Here is a 12,003-nt window from a genome sequence, read left to right on the forward strand (position 1 = left end):
ACGGTTTAACAAAATAGTACTCAAATTCAGACAAGGCTGAGAGGGATGACAGACACGGATGAAAGTTTAAGTGATTTTATTTACAGTGCAGGGAATAGGGAATTCGGGGTTCCTGGAAGGCAAGGTGCAGAGTATTAACAGGGAGGTTTGAACGAGACTGATAATCAGAATAAGTTGAGTTCCTTTTCTTTCTTACAGGGTGATGACGAGGAGGCAGACTCAAGGAGGAAGAAGTCCAACAGGTAAGAGTGTCCACTTGAACTTGTAGATACCTTGAAGGGTTCTTGAGGGGGGTTGTGGTGGAGGTGGAGTGGCAGGCTGGAGAACAGAGCTTCCAGAGGAGTCCAGTACAGAGGAGGTTCGTCAGGTTAGAAACTCCAGGTGAGTCCGAGGCTTGCCTTGAAATCAAAGAAGAACACGAGTTGAATAATTCAGAATTCTCAAGGGAAAGTACTAAATGGCTGTCTCACAATACCCCAAGGTGAACAATGATTCAGCGAAGACTGGAACCTCCACACAGGCTTAAGTAGTGGCTGGACTCGTCAACCAGATGGGAAACAGGTGGCAACCCAGGAGCTCTGTCTCAGCTAATCAGCATCTGCAAGGTGAGTACTCCCACACACAAACACCCACACACACACACAACCCCAATAGTACCCCCCCCTCAAACATCGCCTCTAGGCGATCTATGACACTTGTCAGGGTGTCTCAAATAAAAGTCCGAAATAAGGGCAGGGTCCAGGATGGAGGATCTGGGCACCCATGAGCGCTCCTCCGGGCCGTAACCCTCCCAATCTACCAAAAACTGGAGTCCGCGACCACGTCGGCGAACATCCAAGAGCCGGCGAACAGAGAACACTGTCTGGTCGTCAACGATGCGGGGGGGGCGGACGACCCAAGGTGGAGGGGTTCAGAGGGTCCACCACAAGGGGTTTTACCTGAGACACATGGAAGGTAGGGTGAATTCGCATGGAGCGAGGGAGTTGTAGCCGGACAGCAGTGGGGTTGACAATCTTGGTAATGGGGAAGGGTCCGATGAAACGGGGTCCCAGCTTCCTAGAGGAATCCTTGAGAGAAATGTGCTGAGTGGAGAGCCAAACCTGCTGTCCTACAGAGTACGGAGGAGCAGGGATGCGATGACGATCGGCCCCCCGTTTGGATTGGTCACGAGCCCGTAGAAGAGCCTCCTTGGTCTGCCTCCAAATCCGTCTGCAACGTCGTAGGTGGTGCTGGACAGAAGGAACAGAGACGTCAGCCTCCTCACGGGGAAACAGCGGGGGCAGGTAACCCAGGGAAGCCTCAAAAGGAGAGAGGCCGGTAGCAGAGGAAGTGTGGGTATTGTGGGAGTACTCGACCCACGGAAGAAGGGAAGACCAGGAAACCGGGTTATTTTCAATGACACAACGAATGGTAGACTCAAGTTCTTGGTTGCAACGTTCGGATTGACCATTGGACTGGGGGTGATATCCTGAGGACAAACTCACCGAGGCGCCGAGGGCGTTCCAGAAGGCCTTCCAGACCCGGGACACAAATTGAGGACCACGATCCGAGACAATGTCCAAAGGTATGCCGTGAAGCCTCAAGACATGGACGACCAAGAGTTGGGCAGTCTCCATTGCAGAGGGAAGTTTTGGCAATGGAACGAAGTGTGCCGCCTTAGAGAATCGGTCGATGATGGTGAGAATGACCGTGTTCCCTTCAGATGGGGGTAAACCTGTCACAAAATCCAGTGCGATGTGGGACCAGGGACGACCAGGAACAGGAAGGGGTTGGAGTAGTCCCGTAGGAGATCGATGGGAGCTCTTGTTCTGGGCGCAGACAGTGCAGGCTGACACAAAACGCTTGATGTCCTGGCGTAAGGTGGGCCACCAGAAGTGTCTCCTAGTAAAGGAGATCATGCGGTTGACGCCGGGGTGACAAGAAAATTTTGAAGAATGAACCCATTGAAGAACCTGGCTGACCACAGACTTGGGGACAAACAAGCGGTCAGGTGGGCCATTACCAGGGTCGGGTTCAGACCGTTGAGCCCGAAGGATGTCCCTCTCGATCCCCCAGGATGTGGCACCCACCACGCAGGAGTCAGGAAGGACGGGCTCGGCCGTCTCGGGGGAATCAGAGGACGAAAACTGTCTGGAAAGGGCATCAGGCTTTACGTTCTTGGACCCCGGCCGGTAAGAGATGGAGAAGTTAAACCTCGTGAAGAACAGGGACCACCTGGCCTGTCTAGAGTTCAGTCTCTTGGCACTCCGAAGGTAAGAGAGGTTTTTGTGGTCAGTGAGGACGATGAAAGGCAACGCCGCCCCCTCCAACCAATGCCTCCATTCTTCGAGCGCTAATTTTATGGCCAGCAACTCACGATTGCCCACATCATAGTTGGCCTCCGCAGGAGACAATCGGCGTGAGAAGAATGCACAGGGGTGGACCTTGTTGTCGGTAGGGGATCGTTGAGACAAAACAGCACCCACTCCAGAGTCCGAGGCGTCTACTTCAACAAGGAACTGCAACTTGGTGTCGGGGTGAGTCAAGATGGGAGCAGAGGAAAAAAGTGCCTTGAGCCTCAGGAAGGCCACCTCCGCATCCCTGGTCCAAGAAAAAACACGGAGAGAAGAGGTGAGTTTGGTTAAAGGACTAACAACTTGACTGTAATTCCTGATGAAGCGGCGGTAGAAGTTGGCGAAGCCCAGGAAGCGTTGGAGTTGTTTACGGTTAGTGGGGGTCGGCCATTCCACAACCGCTTTGACCTTCTCAGAGTCTGTCCAAACCTGACCACTCTTAAACACAAATCCCAGGAAGGTCACAGAGGGCACACTGAACTCACACTTCTCCGCCTTGACGAACAGTTGATTTTCCAACAGACGCTGAAGGACAGCCCGAACGTGCTGAGAATGTTGGTGTCGGTCTTTAGAATAAATGAGAATGTCGTCAAGATAAACAAAGACAAATTGGTTCAAAAAATCCCTTAGTACATCATTGACGAGTGCTTGGAACACGGCGGGAGCATTAGTTAGACCAAAAGGCATTACCAAATATTCAAAATGGCCAAAAGGTGTTCTGAAGGCCGTTTTCCATTCATCCCCCTCCTTAATACGAACCAGATGATAAGCATTCCTAAGGTCCAACTTGGTGAAAACTACAGCCTCCTGTAGCTGCCCGTAGATGGATTCAATGAGAGGCAGAGGGTATTTGTTTTTTACAGTTATTTGGTTTAGTTCTCTGTAATCTATACAGGGTCTCAAAGATTTGTCCTTCTTGGCGACGAAGAAGAAGCCTGCTCCCACTGGGGAGGTAGAAGCGCGGATAAGGCCGGAGGACAATGATGCGTCAATGTACTCCCTCATGGTTTGTTTCTCAGGACCAGATAAATTATACAAACGACAAGAAGGCAAGGGAGCACCAGGAAGCAAATTTATTGAGCAATCATACGGTCGGTGTGGAGGTAGAGATTGAGCCCTGGATTTACTGAAAACCGGGGCCAGATCATGATAAACGGGGGGAATTAAGGTCAAATCAACCTCCTCCTCCTCATAACAAGACGGAGGAGAAGGGGAAATCGCCGACCTGAGACAGTCAGCAGAGCAATCCTGACTCCAGGCAATGACTCTCTGGTGCTTCCAATCGATCTGCGGATTATGTCGTCTAAGCCAAGGGAATCCTAATATTAATTGGGGGTTATTTGAATGAAAAACAAAAAACTCACTCAGTTCATGATGATTGCCAGAGATGATGAGCTTCAGAGAAGTGACTCTGTGGGAGATGGTGGAAATGGTCTGACCAGTGAGTGTAGTCATAGAGAGGGGATGATCCAATCTGTCCAAAGGAATTGACAGTCTCTCCACCAAGCTGTCACTGATCAGGTTTTGTTCAGCTCCAGAGTCAACAAGCGCCTGCACAGAGAAATTTGAATTGTTATAAAAAATGGAAGAAGGGAGAGTCAGACGGTTCTCAGGAGAAATGTCAGAAGCGCCCACCCGAATCTCCTGCCTTATGGGTGGGGCCGACCTTTTAAACGCAGGGGGCAAGAGGCGATGAAATGTCCCTTCTTACCACAGTATAAGCATTCTTTAGCAGAAAAACGACGCTGTCTCTCCTCAGGAGTGAGACGGGTGCGCCCAACAATCATTGGTTCCACAGGGTCAATTTCAGTGTTTGGAATATTCGGGCGGGAACGGCTTGTCAGATCCGGAAGTGGGATTCCGGAAACGGAGGAACTCTGGGAGTTGTAGTCCAAACTGCCCCGACACTCTCTGAAGCGATCGTCAATGCGAATTGACAGGTCGATCAAATCGTTCAGATTGTCGGGATGATTTACGAGGGCTAGTTGATTTTTAATATGATCGTTGAGGGCACTCACAAATACTCCCCGAAGAGCGAGGTCCTCCCATCCGGCCTCTCGGGCCGTGATCCGGAAGTGAAGAGCGAAGTCCGCCGCAGATAGGTTTCCCTGGCGTAGCGCCATTAGCCTCTTGGAAGCGGTTTCTTGATGCAGGGGACGCTCAAAAACTCTCTGGAAATCATTAAAAAAAACAGAAAAGGCACAGTCATTTACTGACACGGAGCTGAAGTAAGCGTTCGCCCACCTCAACGCCTCCCCTTGAAGAGAGGAAACTATGTGGGAAATACGGGACGAGTCGGAAAAAAAGGTACGTGGAGCTCTGCTAAAGGCTAAATTACACTGTAACATAAACCCTCCAAACTCCTCGGCCTTACCAGAAAATAGAACACTGGGTTTTATCTCGGGCTCACGGATAGTGTGTAGAATTGAAGATCCAGAAGGTTGAGAAGAGAGGTTGGAGTTAGATGTCTCGGTGTGGGAAGATGAAGAGACCTTCTTACCTAGCTCGTGGACCATACTACCCAGTTCGGTTAAATTCTCGGAGAGTTTCTGTTGTTGTTTTACGATCTGTAGAAACATGTTTTCAGTAGTGGTTATTCGGTGTTCTTGGGAAGCTAGTAGCTCTTGTAGCTGATCCTTCTCGGCCTTGTCGTGAGTACTCATATTATGGCTGAATCATTCTGTTACGGTTTAACAAAATAGTACTCAAATTCAGACAAGGCTGAGAGGGATGACAGACACGGATGAAAGTTTAAGTGATTTTATTTACAGTGCAGGGAATAGGGAATTCGGGGTTCCTGGAAGGCAAGGTGCAGAGTATTAACAGGGAGGTTTGAACGAGACTGATAATCAGAATAAGTTGAGTTCCTTTTCTTTCTTACAGGGTGATGACGAGGAGGCAGACTCAAGGAGGAAGAAGTCCAACAGGTAAGAGTGTCCACTTGAACTTGTAGATACCTTGAAGGGTTCTTGAGGGGGGTTGTGGTGGAGGTGGAGTGGCAGGCTGGAGAACAGAGCTTCCAGAGGAGTCCAGTACAGAGGAGGTTCGTCAGGTTAGAAACTCCAGGTGTGTCCGAGGCTTGCCTTGAAATCAAAGAAGAACACGAGTTGAATAATTCAGAATTCTCAAGGGAAAGTACTAAATGGCTGTCTCACAATACCCCAAGGTGAACAATGATTCAGCGAAGACTGGAACCTCCACACAGGCTTAAGTAGTGGCTGGACTCGTCAACCAGATGGGAAACAGGTGGCAACCCAGGAGCTCTGTCTCAGCTAATCAGCATCTGCAAGGTGAGTACTCCCACACACAAACACCCACACACACACACAACCCCAATACAATAGACAATCATGTAAAATGAAAGATAAACAGAAGAAATTATTTAAAAAACGAAACAAAAACAGCTAGATTATAAAGCATGAAGTTAAAGTGAGTATATTACTCCTAGTATTAGTTCTAGTTATGGCATATTTGCAAAAGAAATTACCCCAAAACTGAAGAGAAAACTGCTAAAACCAGCTTTATTTTTGTTTGTATAACAAACAATAAAATTCAGTTTTGTGTTAGTTTTGGTCCGAGTTTGAAAGAGCCACTGCAGAGGGACCAAAGAGCCACATGTGACCCCTGAGCCAAATGACGTGATGTAGGTGCAGAGTGTGTGAGAGTATGGTTAAATAAATGGCTCTTCCAAAACTGGATGAAGGCACGAGGGCATTAATGGCGCAGCGTAGACATTCAGTATCTTCGGCATTCAGTCGGCATTACATTTCTGGCACAATAACACCTGGGTGGGCATGATGGGATGGTCCTGAGCTCTCCCAATCAATATCCTCAATTTGGATTCCTGCCACATTTTCCTCAGCCTAACATGCATGTTTCTAGTTTGTGGGAGGAAACTGGAGTACCCAGAGAAAACCCACACATGCACGAAGAGAACAAGCAAACTCCACCCAGAAAGGCCCCCGGCTGGGATTTGATCTACTGACCTTCTTGCTAGAAGAAGCAGCTCTGCCAGCAGTGCTACCCAGCTCAGCATATGCAAAGAAATAGAGTCCCCATGGAGGACACAAGATATTCTGGAGCTTTTTCATGAATGACTTAATTCCACACTCTGTTACGGAAGCACGATCTGTAGTGTACTTCCGGGTCGCATGGATCGCAGTTTTTTACGAATTACAGTTTTAATTTAATTAGAAAAATACATGCTCTATCTCGACTGACCTTAATGTAGCTAATTTATGCCACTCGTATTTCCCTTCGGATCGCCATTGTTTATGAATAAAAACTATCTTAATTTACTTAGAATAGTATGTGCTCTATCTTCACCAATTTTGATGTAGCTAATTTACGTCACTCGTATATCTGTTACAAATTAATGGTTAAGATGACATGTGACGCATTATTCCTGACCCCCAGACTGGGCTGAATGAGAAAAACCCTGCAAGATACAGAATTAATTATTTCCATGGTGAAACAGCGCCACTCATTGGTGAAGCTGCATATCATTTTAACCATGACGTAAATATGTCAATGATTTTAACAGAAATATGAGTGGCATAAATTAGCAACATGAAAATCGGCGGAGATACATGTAATCTAAGTAAATTAAGACAGTTCTTATTCATAAACGGAATTATACCAGTACATTTTCATTAATCTAGCATATTGAACGGCGATCCGTGCGACCTGGAAGTATTCCTTTTAGCGCATGTGCAAATGAGATACACTACGGATCGGGTTCTGCAACAGATTGGGGAACCACATGACTTTCTCCAACTAACTGCAGCCTGAGATTTATCTACCTGGATTACTGCGCATGCATCAGGACCTGAGATACTAGCTTTAGTTTTCTGCACATGCGCAGCTGATCTGAAAGAACAGCTGAGAGATGTGAGAGAGGTGGACATGTTATGATTCTTGACATGGAACTTGACACTTGTTTTATATTTCTGTCTGCCAGTAACAACACAACTATATATTTTTTTCCATTGGTGGGCACAGCTAACCAATAAGTTACTTTTGCCAACCCATCAGTCCATCCATCCATTATCTTTTACCTGCTTCTTCCATTTTGGGTCACAGGGGTCGCCAGTGCCCATGTCCAGCAGTCACTGTGCGAGGGGCAGGGTACACCCTGCTGGATGGGTCTCTAGTCCATCACAGGGACACATAGGGTGCATTCACACCAGCCCTGTTAAGTCCGCTTCAATCAAACTCTAGCTCGTTTTCCTAGAAAGTCCGGTTCGTTTGGGGAGGTGTGAACGCGCCATCGAACTCTGTCACGGAACAAAAAGGCGAACTCTGGCCCGGGCTAAAACCTAGGTCTCGGTCCGGTAGAAGAGAACTCCAGCGCGGTTCGAGTGCAGTGTGAATGTAAACAGACCGAGCTCCGCTCCACAAGCAAGAAGTGGAGTACAGCGCAGGACAAACAAACACGCATTTCTCTGACCTTATATGGAGCTGTCAGATGCCATGTGTGAAAAACAATATTCTCCATGGTCTTCTGCCTCATCTTTTGCTCATGCTGAGTCCATTTTTGAAAAATGACAAAATATAACTCCTAAAACTGCTAAAACTTGATACCACTCCGTTTTTGTTTTTATTTCCAGAAGAAGAAGAAGACGTGTCTTCAGAGGTTTTTGTGTTGTTTCTTTCAGTAGTTCTTGGTGCAGCGCCCCCACAGGCGAGCGGGGGAATAGGTTGGTTCAACAGGTTGACTCGACTGCACAGTGCAGTGTGAATGCAAACGCACCAGATCAAATGTAAACAAAAGCTCATGAATATTGGTCCCGAACCGAGTCTACCGGACTATCTAGTGTGAATGCACCCATAGAGACAAACGAGACAACCATTCACTCTCGCTCTCACATAGGGACCATTTAGAGTTGCCAATCAGCCTAACATGCATGTTTTTTGGTCTGTGGGAGGAAACCGGAATACCCAGAGAAAACCCATGCATGCACGGAGAGAACATGCAAACTCCACCCAGAAAGGCCCCCGGACCAAGTTTTGAACCAGGGACCTGCTCGCTGAGAGGCAGTAGCTCTACCATTGGTGAATGGTAGAGCTACCATGCTGCCCTTGCCAACCCATATTTTGCTAATTTAAAAAATTGCTTTGTTAATGCAAAACTGCTAAAAAGGTATAAATAAGTAAATAAATAAATAAATAAATAAATAGCGGAGCTAACACTAAACCAGTGACCACAAAGATGAATGTCACTTATTCTGCGTTTTACGTCTTCATCTCCTTCCAGTGGAATCTGTCGGACAATTACATTTTGTCATGTGCGGGAAGGTCTTAGACCAGGGGTGTCAAACTCGAGGAGGATAGGGTCCGTGGGTCCTCCACCAGAAAATTTGGAACAAAAGAGATGTCATTTCCTGCACTTTGGCGTATTTTAACAGGTTGTTAAACATCTCTAAACATTTGATTAAATTGATTAAAAACAGCTCTGTCATGTAAATGAGTCCTCGAGGCTCAATGAGACTGACAACCTGTATAAATAAAGGCTCAATTGAAATTACAATTTTAGAGACCAACAACAATTAACAAGCCTGGGTGTGAATGCAGCTCTGATTCTCTCAACCGTCCTAACCCCCCACCCCCACCCCCCCACCCACACACTGTCCAACCCGAACTCTTTTGAATTCAGTCCTGCGTGTTGTTCTGCTCCAATCTCAATCGCCACTGCCTTTCAGGTGCTTCAATTCTCAGTTGTCCAGCTAAGAACAATTCACCCATCCATTTATTTTAAATAATAAATTGGACAGTCTTTTCGACATTTTGATCACTGTTATTTTGACTAATTAGTGCCGTTGTTTTGATACGTAATGGAAAGTGAATAATACACATCAAACATTTCACTCATATTATTATTATTTTATTACTGTAAGCTTATTTATTATGTCTGAAATGTTATGCACCACAGTATTGTATGCAGGAGTTCCGACACAGCAGTTTTGCGTGCATCCTGCAGAGCTTTCTGGAGACGCTGTGCGTAAAACAACTGTCTCAGGGTGCACAGCTGAAGGTGGATGAAGATGCTCCCCAAGGGACATGCAGTCCGCGTCTCTGCTGGGCAGGAGCGTGGTGCAGCCGGAACATCCACTCCACAGACTGGGCAACGTCTCCTCTCATTGTATTTTTAATAAATAATCAAAATAAAAATGCGTGATGACTTTGGACTTTTAGGGTCGGAGGTTTGAGTTGCAGGATCCGAGTGGTCAAAATGAGAGAGTTCCCAGATCTTGTTCTGGCAGGATCCAGTTCAAATTAACCACTGGATGCTGACAATAAAGATATATTAAAAATATCTTGACTTTTGTTATGACACTTTACTTTTGTTTTTTACCAAACACTGTAGATGGATGGATGCAATTATAATAAAAATGGCCTGAAGAGTTAAAATAACAAGTCATTTAAAGTAGGGATGCACCGATACACTTTTTAAAATTCCGATGCGATCCCGATACCTATATCTGAGAATCGGCCGATACCGATCCAGTTCCGATATCATGATCATCATTGATTTTATATGAGGCTGTAATAATCTCCTCTCAAGTACAATTTGTACAAATATATGCATGCATGTCCAAAAAGGCAACTTGAGGTAAGTTTTATTAATGTTGGATAAGTTTTAAAGTTAGAATTAAATTCTGCTAACACAAAACATGTTTTTTTATTTATTCCTAGCTTTAAAGTGGATATTAAAGTGATTATTTAAGTGATTTTTTAAAGTTATTTTATATTTTATAAGGGGCAGATATAAGAATTTTTCTTCTTTCTGCACTCTTTTCATTCAATGTTTTCTTTTTGATTATTTTTTTTTTAATTTTGTTTAATTTAAATGAATGAATAAATGAATTAAATTAAAATAAATGTTAAATGGCTTCAAACATCTGCTAAGTTCATGGCATAAACCAACAGACATGTTCCTGTTTTTAGTATTTTACATCACTTTATAATGTAGCTGTTTATGTTTTTAATATATATAATTTTCAAATCATATTTTTTTATGATTGTCTACTGTTGCACTGATAAATATCTCCTGGAGGGTAAACTATATCTTGACTGCAAGTATCAAACTGTGAAATCCTTCGTTTTCTACAACTGATAGTGGTTGGTCATTATTTATGAAGTTTAGCAACTTCTCTGTAAACATTTGAGCTCCGTGGTTTCAGCGATGTCTTCTTCTTGTTCAATCCGAAGCAGGCAGCTTGATTTAGGGCAGCCGCGCTCAGTCTGCCCCTCCTCAGAGACGGGCAGACTGAGCGGGGCAGATTGGACGCGGCTGGCCGGTGTCGAGTTGCCTCTTTTGGTTTGACCAAAGAGTAGCGCCCCGCTGAAGCCACGGAGCTCGAATGTCCACCGTAAAACTAACTTTAACGTGATTTAATGTGGCACTATGGCTCTGCAGACATTGCACGTTGCTGTCTTGTGATGTTTTTAGTGTAAAATACTTCCACACAGCGGACATGTTTCGATGAAAAGTTTGTTAGCTGTTAGCCACAGTGCTGCTAACTCAGTCCTCACGTTGTAGCTGGCTGCAAACTATGAACTGGATTTCCTGAATGTGAGGCGGGTCTTATTACTCTGGGTTCATGAGACACGCGGCCGTTCAGGAAATCCATTCCATAGTTTGGAGCCAACTTGCATCATGGATCGGAAATATTGGCAGGAGGATCGGAAAATCCGATACGTAAATTATGCTGTTATCGGAGGCCGATACGATACTGGATCGGATCGGCCCCATCCCTAATTTAAAGTTGATGTTTTCAGGCCGAGTTAGCGCTCTCTTTTAAAGATTGACTAGTTGTTTTATTTTGTGAATAAAATAAACAGTATTTAATGCCATTAAATAAGGTGGTTGAGTTTTCCCTAAGGGTCATGAATGGTCATAAAGTTAGCGGACAATTAAAGGGTTAACCTGGAAGATTCAGAATTTGTCCAGATAAAACCTCATTCATGTCAGATTACTGTCACACACCCATGGGTTTGATAAAATCTGGATTTTAGCTCATAATCATGACTGAAACCCAAAACAGGTTTCATAGACAGGGTGAGAATTTATTTTTGAAGTTTATTGTAAATGATAAAGAAGGCATCAAAGTACATGCTCAGTAATCCAGGTAAAGAAATCCATCAATGTTCAATCACATCATCTGGACAGTTCTTTTTTTTTTTTCTTGAGAGACATTTCACCCTCCATCTGAAGAGCTTCATCAGTCTGAGAAGTCACAAACTGTTTTCCCCACCAAGCAGTACACTCCTACAGTGGACCAACCAGTTTGCTGGTGATAAGATGGTTTGTGGGGGCCGTCCTGTCCCCCGTTGACTCCTCCCAGACAACAACCATGCTTATTCCGCTAATTGTTTGCAAAGTTAGCAAAAACAGAAATTTGCTAAAAAAAAAAAGATTGTTCCACTATTAGCTGTTAGAGGATTAAAAGAACTGTGTCCACCACAACTTATATCAACATTTTAACTATTTTTTAATTGTCAACTTAAAAACTTTTTTTTAATCCTGAAATCAATAGAGTGATGACATTTTTAGATTCTTGTGTGCATTATATATGTTTTAATTAAAAATGTTTTTGTCTTATTGAAGTGGACAGAGAGCCAAATGAAAGCTACAACTCAATATTGAAATTGCATCTTCTTCTCAGTG

Source organism: Nematolebias whitei, chromosome 8 (genome assembly GCF_014905685.2).
Source record: "Nematolebias whitei isolate Nwh7 chromosome 8, NemWhi1, whole genome shotgun sequence".
Taxonomy (NCBI): Eukaryota; Metazoa; Chordata; class Actinopteri; order Cyprinodontiformes; family Rivulidae; genus Nematolebias; species Nematolebias whitei.